Source organism: Montipora capricornis, chromosome 11 (genome assembly GCF_036669925.1).
Source record: "Montipora capricornis isolate CH-2021 chromosome 11, ASM3666992v2, whole genome shotgun sequence".
Lineage (NCBI taxonomy): Eukaryota > Metazoa > Cnidaria > Anthozoa > Scleractinia > Acroporidae > Montipora > Montipora capricornis.
This window is the reverse complement of record NC_090893.1, coordinates 19,776,078-19,789,121: the sequence shown is the minus strand read 5'-3', so window position 1 is coordinate 19,789,121 and position 13,044 is coordinate 19,776,078. Positions and strand designations below refer to the sequence as shown.

Below are 13,044 nucleotides of genomic sequence, written 5' to 3'. Positions count from 1 at the left end.
TACAAGATCTGACAAAATATAACTGCCTTACGTGGTGGGGGATAGTTAATACGATGTCTGGTAGATCTGAGAAGTCCATCCATCTGATTTTGAATTAGCCAACTCGCTTAATAAGTTCTTTACATCTGCAAATTCGGACATCCCCCGCTTGATTTGTCTTTGCTGCCAGCTTTCCTGCCCACGGGCGATACGTTACCTATTGTACAATCTTACGAAGTATGTAAAAAACTTACTGCAATTCAGCCCCATAAAGCACATGCGCCCGATAATATTCCTAGCAGAATTTTAAAGAGTTTGCTTTTGAATTAGCAACTCCAGCTGCTGCTATTTTGAATGTATCTTTGTCGTCTGGGGTTATGCTAATCTCGTGGAAGGAATTTAATAGCATCCCAGTCCCTAATATCACAAAGCCCACATGTGAGAGCGATGTACGACCAATCTCACTTACACCCTGCCTTTCCAAGTTTTAGAAGACTTTGTGGTTTCATGATTGATTGAGGATGTCAGGGGTAAGATTGACCTTATGCAGTTTGGTTGCCTAAAAGGTACATCCACATCTTACTGTCTGTTAGATATGGTCCATAATTGGCTTTTATAACTAGACAGTCCTAATGAATATCTCCGAGTCTGCTTTTTGGACTTTTCAAAAGCTTTTGACGGTATAGGTTATAACATCCTTGTCCAAAAGCTTATTAACCTTAACGTCAGACTTTGTCTGATCCCTTGGATCATCAACTTTCTATCTGATAGAAAACAACGCGTTAAGTTAAATCAGACATTTTCGAACTGGCTCCCCGTTAAAGCAGGGGTCCCCTAGGGGACCAAATTAGGTCCGATTTTGTTCTTCCTGATGGTCAATTATTTGGGAAGGGCCATGTCACCTAATTTTGGAATGTGGAAGTGCGTGGATGATGTCTCTTTGTCAGAGAACCTTAGTAAGGGTAGTTTATCATCCTCCCAGGCTAAACTTGAATATATAAACAGCTGGGCCTCTGGCAACTGGATGCGTCTTAACGCTAAGAAATGCAAGGAGTTGCGATTGTGTTTCTTCGAGAAAAAACCCCAATTAGCCCCCTTAAGAATTGATGATCAACTGTTAGAGGTGTTTAGCGCACATAAGGTCCTGGGGCTTATTATTCAGAATGACTTAAAGCGGAATGAGCACATTGCATCAGTAGTTGCTAAGGTATCGAAACACGAGCATATTCTACGTGTTTTACGTCGGGGCGTTGTCCCAGCAGCTGACCTAGTCTCAATTTACGTGTCTTTGATTCTCTCTATTTTGGAATATAGCTGCGTAGTTTGGCATTATGCTCTTCCTTTCTATTTGTCTGAACAGTTCGAGAAAGTCCAGAAAAGAGCTTTTGATCTTTACCTTCCCAAACAAACCTACAGCAGGGCACGTGAACTTGCTGACTGCCCAAGGTTGGACGTACGCCGCAATGATCTTCGTATTACAACTTTAAAGAAAATTGACGGGAAGGGCCCTCTCTCAAAGCACGTGACAATGACACGGGTGAGCGTGCATGGACGTACGATGAGAAACCCTACCCACAGAACCCTATATAAGTGTAGAAGGGAGCAGTTTAAAAGAAACTTTTTCCCTAGTGCAATAATTTCTTTTAATAATAATAATTAGAATTTATTTTTTTTATATAATGTGTATATTCAATATGTTTTGTGATAATTTTATTGTAAATACACATTGTAATTCATTTTTAAATGCGTAAATAAACGATTACCTTACCTAACTACTACTTTATTACCTTATATTGTTACACAAGCTGCACCACTATGGAATAAGAGGAATAATCAAAAACTGGTTCTCGTAATATTTGTCAGGCAGAACACAATCAACGCCAATTGGTTCTTCTGTTTCTGGTAAAGAAAGAATAGCCTGCAGTTAGGGTTAGGGTTAGTCTGCTAAACAATCTCGAGATCATTGTTAATGAGGAATTGTTTAAATTGTATGAGTGGCTACATTCAAACAACGGCTAAATCTAACTTTGTTATTTTCCATCCTTACCATCCGGAACTAGGCCATGAAGAAGTCAACCTTAAAAAATTTGATAACAATTCTAAACAATTAGTATCTCTCGAACGTCAAACATATGTGAAGAACCTTGGAATTCTAATTGATGGTTCTCCCTCTTCGAAGCACCACATTGATTATATTTGGACGAAAATAAGCAAAGGAATTGGCGTTATTGCTAGGCTTAGGCATCTGGTGCCGTTTACTACACTTTTAAATATTTACCGCTAGCTAATCGAACTCTATATTTCTTATGGTCTTGTTGCTTGGGGTCAAGCTACAAATACTTACCTAAACAAAATTGTCATTTTAAAAAAGCGCGTTCTTCGTTTAATACATTTTTCAGACTACAAATCTCACACTGTTCCTCTTTTTGTTAGTTCCCGAATCTTACCAGTGAAATTGGTACATGATGTTGCTAATCAGCTTTCTCCATCCAATATTTCCAATCTATTTATTCGCTCCGAAAAGATTCCCCCCTACCTCGCACGCCCGGTGGGGGGGGGGGGGGGGGGGGGGGGGGGGCTCCCATATCAAAAGGGGAGGGAAGCTCGGCTCGTCGGAAATTTTAAATCAAACCCCTAAAGGAGACCATATTAAAACACAGAGAAACAAATACCGTGCCTTTTAATAACGACAAAGACATTATCATCTAATACTTTCACCTACGTGAAACACATACACACTTTTATATTTCTTCGCGCGCAACCCTAAAGGAGATATTTACGGCTACATATTAATTTTTTTTGCCCAGAACACCCTAAGTGAGACCAAATCCGAAATTTACACCCCTAAGCGAGACGAAGAGCATCCCTCCCCTTTTATGCGTTCGCAGGCTATTTGTTATCGAGATTCCCATACAAATCGTTATAATTTTTCACCCTCCGAGTCTGGGTGGCCTGTGATGGCATCAGCAGGTGTTGCACAGTGTGACGTCGTCGGTTTCATGAACTTTGTTACTCTGTTTTGTTTAACTTCCATTGCGACACAAGTGTGAGGAAAAGTAAAACGCAACGGTCGCAACGATGGGGTCGTACTACACCTACTACAGCTACTAAACCTATACAACTACTACATGTACTGCAGATAGTACTCGTACTACAACTACTAGACAGACTACACCGACTACAGCTACTACTAGTGCCCAGTTTTGTTTTCTTAAATGTAAGGTGAAAACTTACTTATTTCATGTAGCTTTTAAAGCGCATCCTGTTTGATATTCTAAGTTTATTATCATTATTATAAATATTCTATTTTATTAATAGACATGTAAGTAGTTTTACTAATTTGAATTTCATTGTAGTATGTTCAGTTGTTTCTGTAGCAAGCAGGTGTTTTACGGGGTGAGGTTGCGAGCCTCACGCCCAACCCTCATCCTTTCTCGCCGGGACTTGGGACCGGCCATGGCGGCCGGATGACGACTTTCTGGAAGAGGTAAACTCCTTTACCTATCTGGGTAGTGTAGTTGACATCCAGGGGGGCACAGAAGCTGGCGTTAAAGCCAGAATTGGCAAAGCAAGAGCAGTTTTTTTGCAGTTAAAGAACGTCTGGAGCTCCAAAGATCTTACACTTCAGACTAAGATGAGGATCTTTAACAGCAATGTCAAACCTGTTCTACTATATGGCTCAAAGACTTGGAGAACAAGAGTGGCAACTACAAAGAAGGTGCAGACCTTTATCAACTCATGTCTACAAAAAATCTCGCGGATACGTTGGCCGATCACAAACAACAACGAAGACCTCTGGCAAAGAACCAAGCAGAGGCCTGCAGATGCTGAGATCATGATGAGACGTTGGAGATGGATAGGCCACACTCTCCGAAAGCCTTCTACCAACATCACAAGACAAGAGGAAAAGGGGACGGCCTAGGAACTCGTGGAGACGGGACTTGGAAGCGGATATCAAGAGATTGGGGCTGACCTGGAGTCAGCTAGTAAGGAAAGCCCAGGACAGAGATAGCTGGAGAACTCTTGTAGGTGGCCTATGCCCCAGGAGGGGTACTAGGCATAAGTAAGTAAGTAAGTATTTTCAGTTGTAAAGCGCTATTGATCAGTGAATGTAAATCGCGCTCTAGAAGTTATTAAATTATTATTATTATTATTATTATTATTATTATTATTATTATTATTATTGTTATCATTATTATTATTACATCAACTATACTGCTACTACACCTACTTCCACCTACTTTGGGGACAAAATCATGGGGTGACCCTATTCGGTAGAATGGTGGAATTGCGGAATACACGGAATATTCTAAAACTCGGAAAATATTGAATATTTCGAAACGCAGTATATACGGAATATTCTAAAACGCGGGATGAGATGAAAGTATTTTAAGAAAGGATTTAAATAATACATTTTTTTTTGCCCGTGAGTAGTCTGCATAGGATAACGAAATTCGCATGATAATTTTACATTTCCTCACGACATGTCCTCGCTGGATGTTCTCATACCTTCGTCGAGTTTGGGCGTCATCTTTCGAAAATTGACCGAGAAAGGCGATCCTGAAATCCATAATAATGCTTTCTCAACATGATTGGTGCAAGAAATCAGATCAAAGGAATTCGATGCATTTGAGTCTATTCAAATCTAGCAATCGGTGCAACACGACCGTTGGTTTGCCAACGCTTGGCAACGGTCGGGTTGCACTGAAGCTCAAATTCAGCGAAGGTGTGAGGACATCCCTTATCGATCGGTTGCTGGTGTTTTTAACGTGAGAATTTCACTGGTTTGGCGTCAGTTCCCGCTTGAACAAGACGAGGTCACTGGTCGGCGGCTCGGTGTTGCATTGCCTGCCTTGTCAATTTCCTTGACACTCCAACTGGCGGTCGGGAAAAGATCTCGTAAATGACGCCCAAAACAGCTCGGAACGACCAAAAAAAAAAATAATAACACAGGACTCGGTTGACACTTTGTTTGATCTTTCATTGTATTATTTGCTTTCAAACTTTATTGCCGAGCAAATCGCAACCGCTGTAATGTATTCAGTCCTTCTACAGATCGATAACAACAACAACAACTTAAGGTGGTTCCCCTGTGAATTCCAGGGAATTCGTGTATGAACGAAGCAGGTTTTGTAACAAAGACCTTAAAAAAGGCATTGATTTAGCAAATCAGCCTGAAAAAGAAACTATAACATGTCGTACATTATGTTTTTACGGCAATTGAGACACTTACCAACGTCTTTCTCCATTTTTCCTTCTCTTAGTGTAAGAAAGTGCGCATGTGATGTTTCAACACAGTCCGAGAGGCACAAAAACGGAAGCGGGGAAACCTATCGTCCAGAGGTGAATCAATTTGTATGATCTCTTCTCTGTAACACGTTTTTATATCTTTGGTCGCGAGGAAATGTAAAATTATCATGCGAAGTTTCTTTATCCTACGCACACTATTCACGGGCAAAAAATGTATTATTTATTTCCTTTCTTAAAAGTCTTTCCTCTCATCCCGCTTTTTAGAATATTCCGCGTTTCAAAATATTCAATATTTTCCGTGTTTTAGAATATTCCATGTATTCCGTATTTTAGAGTATTCCGTGTATTCTGCAATTCCTCCATTCTGTTCCATAATTCATCCATTCTACCAAATAGGGTCACTCATATCATGTGTCCCCACATGACATACCTTCCTACCTCTTTCCCAGGGTCTCTCTTATTCTCGGATTGTTGTGGGAATTGCCTCTCAGCAAATCCTCTCAGCAGTTTATCGCAACACAGACGTTTTGGTTTCTCTTTTCTCAGTTGTCCGTTGTTTGTGATAGATAAGGCAAGTAAGAACAGATTGGAAGTTTGTGGTTGGAAAATTGAAAGGATACGAAAACACGTTTCGCTCTGGAAAACTACATGTACGTAAGTCCCACCAAGCAACTAGCAAACTAATTGTACATGTATAAGTAAGTCTTATGTCTCGCTTTGCGACAGAACTGAAACATCATTGATCCATGTTAAACTCTCTCATAAAGTTACAGAATTTGATCGTCGAATTTGAAGTTACTTTGAGTTATGTGTAAGGATAAACCCTCTACATATTAAACATGATCGTTTTATCGTGATACTAGATAATGTAATAACCACATCAAATCGTAATTGCAGACTCATTTCTTTTCGTTGACGAAGCTATTGCTTGACCTGTAGGCATTCTGCATCCATTTGGAGCGACAGTGGTAAGTTGCTCATTGATAACCATTTCTTAATGAACAAGAACAACTACGTGTAATTTAAGCGTAATCAACCAGTTTTGATGAAGCTTACTTTTTACTCCCTTCCTGTAATTTTCTCAGAACTTTTGGTGAAAGCTAGCAAGTATGTTGTTACTTGGCTAGTTCTAAAACGGGGAATGGGAAATAGGGAACGGAGAATCTCTAAAATAGAGAGTCTCTAAAAGGGGGAATTACTAAAATGAAGAATCTCTAAAAGGATAACTTACTCAAATAGGGAATCTCTACAAGGGGGAATTACTAAAATAGGGAATCTCCTAAAAGGGGGAATTACTAAAATATGGACTCTCTAAAAGGGGGAATCTCTAAAATGGGGAATTACTAAAAATTATTAGGGAATCTCTTAAAGGGGGAATCTCTAAAATGGGGACTCTCTAAAAGGGGGAATCTAAAAGGGGGAATTTCTAAAAGGGGAAATCTCTAAATAGAGTTCCAGTTAATTTTTTCAATTGGGGGGTTATTTATACCATTTAACGGGTCACCCAGGTCAGTTTGTTGTAATATTTAACTGAATATTTACATTTCATCTGTCGAGTCAGGAAGCCTTCGTTGTCGGGTTATTGACTCTTATCTGGAACACTGCTTCAGTGGGGAATCTCTAAAAGGGGGAATCTCTAAAATGGGGAATCCCTGAAAGGGGGAATCTCTAAAAGTGGGAATTCCTAAAATGGGGAATCTCTAAAAGGGGGAATCTCTAAAAAGGGGAATCTCCGAGACCGCAAAATTAAGAGAGGTCTGATTGGTTGATTTTAATGACAAGCATCCATTTTAACAGTGCAATTGTTGACTGCCGGTGCAATTCACACAGAAATGCCTGCTATTAAAATATCAACGAAGTACTGTTTCTATCGTAAAACTGCGGACGAAACATACATATGAAGGAAACATACAATGTGAAAGTTGTAAAGCTGGAAGAGAAACTGGAAGACCAGTTAATGGCTTTAAAGTCAGAAAACCTTGCTCATTACATTTTGAAAAAACGTACAACGTGAGAGGAGTAGAGAAGTGAGTCCTTCTATATAAACCACCTTTAACGATTCACAATTCGAGCAAAAGAAGAAGCGAAAGAATAATCTTATTTTTGACATTTGGTTGCACTGTGGGATATCAGCCATGAGCGGAATTTGACAACGCACTGTTAACATGAAACAATGTTTGTTTTGGTGTAAATCCTTTAAAATCTTGGCCTCCTTGATGAACATTGCCGTAAAATCCTGAGCTGTACTTAACAGCTTTTTTACAATAACATTTTCTGCGGGCTTTCCTTCAGCTTGAAAACACCAAAAACACGGCTCCAAAGGTCCCTTGACCTATCACTTCTTGGCTGACTAGGTCTTCCCACTGAAACTTCGGCAAACTAGCAAATCCAAAAGCCAAGGGAAACTGAAAGTCAGCCATGTTTACTTAATGTCAACTCGGCAGAGAAAAGACAAAACATTGCCTGTCGCGAAAAAATATTTTTTTATGGTTTTCCCACCATGTCCAACATCTTTGGGAGAATTTAGTATTTCTTTAATTGGTCTTTCATGCTTTTCGTCATGCACTGCTCAGATTTCCCCTTTATGTGTTTGTGTGCAAGTGAATGATGAGGTATCCATCAACTTGAGTACCATGGAATTAAAATTAAGGAAATGACTCGAAAAGCCAACAATATAACACAAGGATGCTTTGGATTCTACATATTCTCATTACTATTGAATTTAGTTGTACACTACTGTTGTGTGAATGGCTTTTTTTGTATGCATGCATCGAAGAAATGTAAACACCATCATGTTTTCCCACCAATTCTATTTGTAGACAGGCAATAATTAATTTATTTGTCGCCCTACCTCATAAGATGCCTGTGGATGGATGCAAAAAGGGGAGCGGTGTTCATTGCAAAGAATTATACATTGCTAATTTGCAAGGCTGATCTGTTAGCTCATGAACGCCGACTAATATGAATCCCTTGAAACGGACATGTAAAGGGACGCTACATCCTTCAGTGACCTAAGAAATATGTTGTTTTTTTACACTGACTTTCTTTCAAGTTGAAGCAAAATTGCCTGTGATGTTGTCCTCTGCGGAGCCTCCTCTTTCATTATATATACCGCTAGAGGTGGAGAAAGAACGCCAAGTGAGCCGATCGTAAGGTCTAAGGCGTGTTTACAACCTTCACTGATGCATCTATGGTTACATATATTAAATGAATATACTGTATGAGAGACTTGCGATCCCAGTAAGAAGTTGCCAGCTGCCAATGTTTTGATGCAGCGCTATTTGAAAGCCATTTCCTGCCCAATGATTGATGACTGTCACACTTTCTTAGGAGTTAAAAAGATGTTAGGGATTTCCCTTTTTAGAGATTCCCCATTTTAGCAATTCCTCCTTTTAGAGATTCCCTATTTTAGTAATTTCCCCTTTTAGAGACTCCCCATTTTAGTAATTCCCCCTTTTAGAGAGTCCTATTTTAGTAATTCCCCCTTTTAGAGATTACCTACATGTATTTTAGAGATTCCCCATTTTAGTAATTCTCCCTTTAAGAGATTCCCTATTTTAGTACTTCCCTCTTTTAGAGATTCCCTCTTTTAGAGATTCCCCATTTTTGTAACTAATTATTATTTTCCCCTTTTAGAGATTCCCCATTTTTGTAATTTCCCCTTTAAGAGATTCCCTGTTTTAGTATTTCCCTCTTTTAGAGATTTCCCATTTTTGTAATTCCCTCTTTTAGAGATTCCCCATTTTAGTAATTCCCCCTTTTAGAGATTTGCCCTTTTTGTAATTCCCCCTTTTAGAGATTCCCTATTTTAGAGATTCCCTATTTTAGTAATTCCCTCTTTTAGAGATTCCCTCTTTTAGAGATTCCTCCTTTTAGAGATTCCCTATTTTAAAGATTTCCCTATTTTAGTAATTCCCCCATTTAGAGATTCCCTATTTTAGTTATTTCCGCTTTTAGAGATTCCCCATTTTAGTAATTCCCCCTTTTAGAGATTTCCTATTTTAGAGGTTCCCTGTTTCCTTGTCCCCGGTCCCCATTCCTATTACCCTGGGCATTCCTCATTTAATGTTTTACAACTAGCCATTGGTATTCCTTTTACCGGGTATGTTTATTTTGTAAAGTCAGTTGTGAGTGACGCAGGCGTGCAAACAGTCTTCCTGTATTGCTTACACTTAATTTATTTGCGGGTGGATTCATTATTCATACAAGGAACATTGCAAGGTGATTTAAGAATTAAGAGAGAGTTAATGTAAGGTAAAGTCTTGATTGGAATTCTGCTGAGTTACAACACTTGCCTTGATTGATTACATGAGATATATGTAGCAAGTGCATGCGTTAACATGGGTTGTGTCTGTATAGCAGCCACAAAGGTTAATCAAAACTGATTAGTAAATACTGTATCTTCTGAGTTTGGTGCGAGTACAGAGTTTATTTAACTGCATCAAATCACCATTGCAGAGTTCTTGCCATTGACGAAGCTGTCCCTTGACATCACATGAAAAAGTATCTGTTTGGAAAAACAGTTCATCATTACTTAAATTCTTGTAATTTTGTAGATGACCCATGCAATGACAACAAGCTCTAATTACGTATAACTTGTGTTGTGTTATGTTATCTCTAAGTTATGGTGAAAAAGATCACTGCCATTGTTCATGTAGAAGACGCATGTCTCCATGCGCTCGTGATCCATGTATAATTCAAATTTCCCTTTTGGATGAATGAAGAATTCAAAGTTCATGTCACTCTCAAGTGCTCAGGGTTAAGCTAATTGAGGCAAATCTAGATTGGCTTATGAATAGCATGTGTTGTTACTATATATTCCTTGTTCTTCAAAGGTCACTGCTACATGAATACAATAGTGACCCGGTTTGTATTACAATATGAGCATGTGGCTTCCAACCTTGGATTTGATTTGAGATAACTCAACTGCATTTTATCCTGTAAATGCGTGCCTTAAGCTGTTTAATTTTGAGGGCTTGTATTGGAAATGGAACCCTGGTTTTTTTATGCTGCTACACCATACACATATTAATTTTCTTTAAATGGATGTTAAAATAGCAGAGGGTAACGAAGAATCCTGGACAAGGTTGTTTACTACATGTACATGAACCTGGTCCATATCTTAAAAAATTTTATGCATGAATTAAGTCTTAAAATCCTCCCCCCCCCCCCCCCCCCCCACCCCACCTCCAACCACAATGTTGAGATATACAGTAGATGGATTCTTTGCTCATCTTCCTGAACAACATTGTCCTGGCTGGGGTGGGGGAAGGGTACACTGTTGGCCTTCTTTCTAAGTTGTGGTCCAAAAGTAAAAAAAAAAAAAACAGGAAAGTCTCAAATCTCTTTGTCCAGGAATTAATTTTTTTCTTAATGTTTGTTTGGACGGTTTTGCAAGAGTTATAAATCTTCGTAATTTTATGCTCATTAAGGAAACATGCACAATCAGTAGTCACATTGCAATGATTGTAGATACATGTATTCAGCCAGTTTGTAGACCCTCAAACGTAATGGAATTTGAGAATGTAGTATTGGTTTACCTTTTCCTATCTAGTATGTTATAAATGTAATAGAAAAGTTTAAAACAATGTTCTCAAGAGTGATATTAATAGAAGTTATAGCGATACTCTTGTATGGCATGTAAGTTATTAAAGGAAGAAAATAAGCATATACATGTATTGCATCAAGAAGTTTTCCTGTCAATTTTTTTATGACAAAAAGGTCCCAATAAACAAAAAAAGGTAGTTTCTGTTTTAATTTTAGGCAAGAGTGAATGTCACTTTTGTACATGTATGAAGGTATTGACATCAGTGTGTGGCAGTCTAGACTGTACTCAGACAATAGTCATTGTCATTAGCTTTACTTAACGAGCTTTGAATTCTTAACAAACAGCCATGTGAGAGAAGTGTGTAGTTGACATGGGGGTTATAGACAAAAGATAGAAGTGATTGTTGCATGTCTTTTATTTAATCAAACTGCATTGCTTGGTCTAATTGAGTGTCTTTAACAAGAAAAGTAATGAAATGTTCAATCACAAAGTTTGAGGTGAAGTCCTCAATGACTAGGTTGTTATTCCAACCCAAAGTCCTTGACTGTATCTGTCTGGTAGACTTCTCTGCCTCTGAGGTCTTTCACATCTTGATAGAGGTGGCATGACCGGTTTTGCTGGCATGCTAGCCACTGTTGTCCAGCTCGCTGTAATACTCCTGTGGATAGTGACTGCCTAATTCCTATTCTACTACATTGTATTCTACACACTTGCTTGACATGATTGTGCACCCCTCGTCAAAGGTTCACTTCATGGTGTCTCGGGTATTGCTGGGGTTGGTTCACGTATACATGTAGCTTCCCTTGGTCTTGTGGCCAGTTGGGTTTCTTAATCATGTTTCTGTTAAGTTTGAATTGTTTCTTTGAGATTATTTTAAGTAGAGTTCCTGTGAACTACAATCAACAACAAAATTAGTTGACACAATATTGTGTTTAAACAGTTCTTTTGAAGTGCACACAGGAGCTCATGGATAGGAGCCTCCCTATGCACTATATCCTTGAGTCAATCTTTGAGCGTATCTTTCTATTTTTAGAACTAACCCTTCAGTAGGAGACTCACGTTTGCATAAATTTACACCAATTTGCACAATTTGCAAACATTATTTGTGCTATTTTTGTCTTCGTTAGACAATGACTTTATTCTGATTGGCCATTGTAAACAGTGCATGGAGTGCCAAACAACTCATGGTGTTCTAAAAATAGAAAGATATGGGTAAAGGTTGACTCATAGGGCTTGTATGGGGAGGGAAGCTCCTATTCATGGGCTCCTGGTGCAAAATAACACTATAATTTGAATCATGCTCTAATTTATTCATAAGACCCCCCTCCCCCATTCAATGATGCCTATTTGTACCTAAATATCCCGGGAATCACGCTACAACATTGTTTGGGAGGGGAAGAGGGCTAATTAGACTACCTGAGAAGACTAAAACATATCTAGAAATGCGGCATACGAAGTAGGAATGGACAATGTGTCAACAATTTTGACGCCGATTGTCTGAGTTGGTTGTCACTGTATTGCCATATGGTCACTTTGCTTATTGGTATGGTAGGGCATATATCTTGCGTTTAAAATGGTGTTTTGAAAAAAAAAAAGGTTTAATTCTCTGATCTGCTGTGAATGAAAAATGGCCAGCAATAAACTGGATTTTGGCAGGGTTTCGGTATGACGTAATTTGATGTCATTTCAGTGCTTTCTGTCAGTCAAGTCGAAAATGCACATACTGTAATTTGGTAGATCAAAAGGTGTGATTTCCATCCTTTCGCTTTTTACAGTTCGCTAGAAATATCGTAGAACCGATTTCGGAATAATTTGCCCGAAACAAGTATATTTCGGTCGACATGTGACATCTAGAACACGCGCAACATGTACGAAATTAGCTGTTGTTTGTGAATGCGAATGAGAAACAGACATTACCCGTCCTCCCAGTCGGTTAGTGCGTGGCCGTGCATAAGGTCCCGAGTTCCTTCCCCTGATCTCACATCCTTGTTTCGACTTCTTTCCTTTCAGTGTAGCCTAAGTAGCTTTAAATACCCTTAAAAAGGAGCACTGATGGAAAAGGGGGGGGGGGGGGGGGGGTAAAATGAGCGCACCGTCAGCTTCCTGGGGGAATGCTCTCTAGAGAATAAAGGAAATTCGAAGTTAAAGTGCCACTATGATCAAGTTTTTACCTCTTGATTTTCTAGATGTTTTACAAAGAATTCTTTGAAAGATGAAAATGTCGTTTACCGTTTGCAAATACCTGCATTCGTTCCGGAGATATTTAA

General features: G+C 39.0%; 1 long non-coding RNA gene across 1 annotated transcript; it reads left to right on the top strand.

The window, feature by feature from the left end:
- The first annotated feature begins 5,709 nt into the window (after positions 1 to 5,709).
- On the top strand, positions 5,710 to 10,056 carry LOC138024414 (uncharacterized). The gene is made up of 3 exons (XR_011126994.1): positions 5,710 to 5,879; positions 6,127 to 6,197; positions 9,688 to 10,056. It is a non-coding gene; the product is annotated as an uncharacterized lncRNA (long non-coding RNA).
- The last annotated feature ends 2,988 nt before the right edge of the window (positions 10,057 to 13,044 follow it).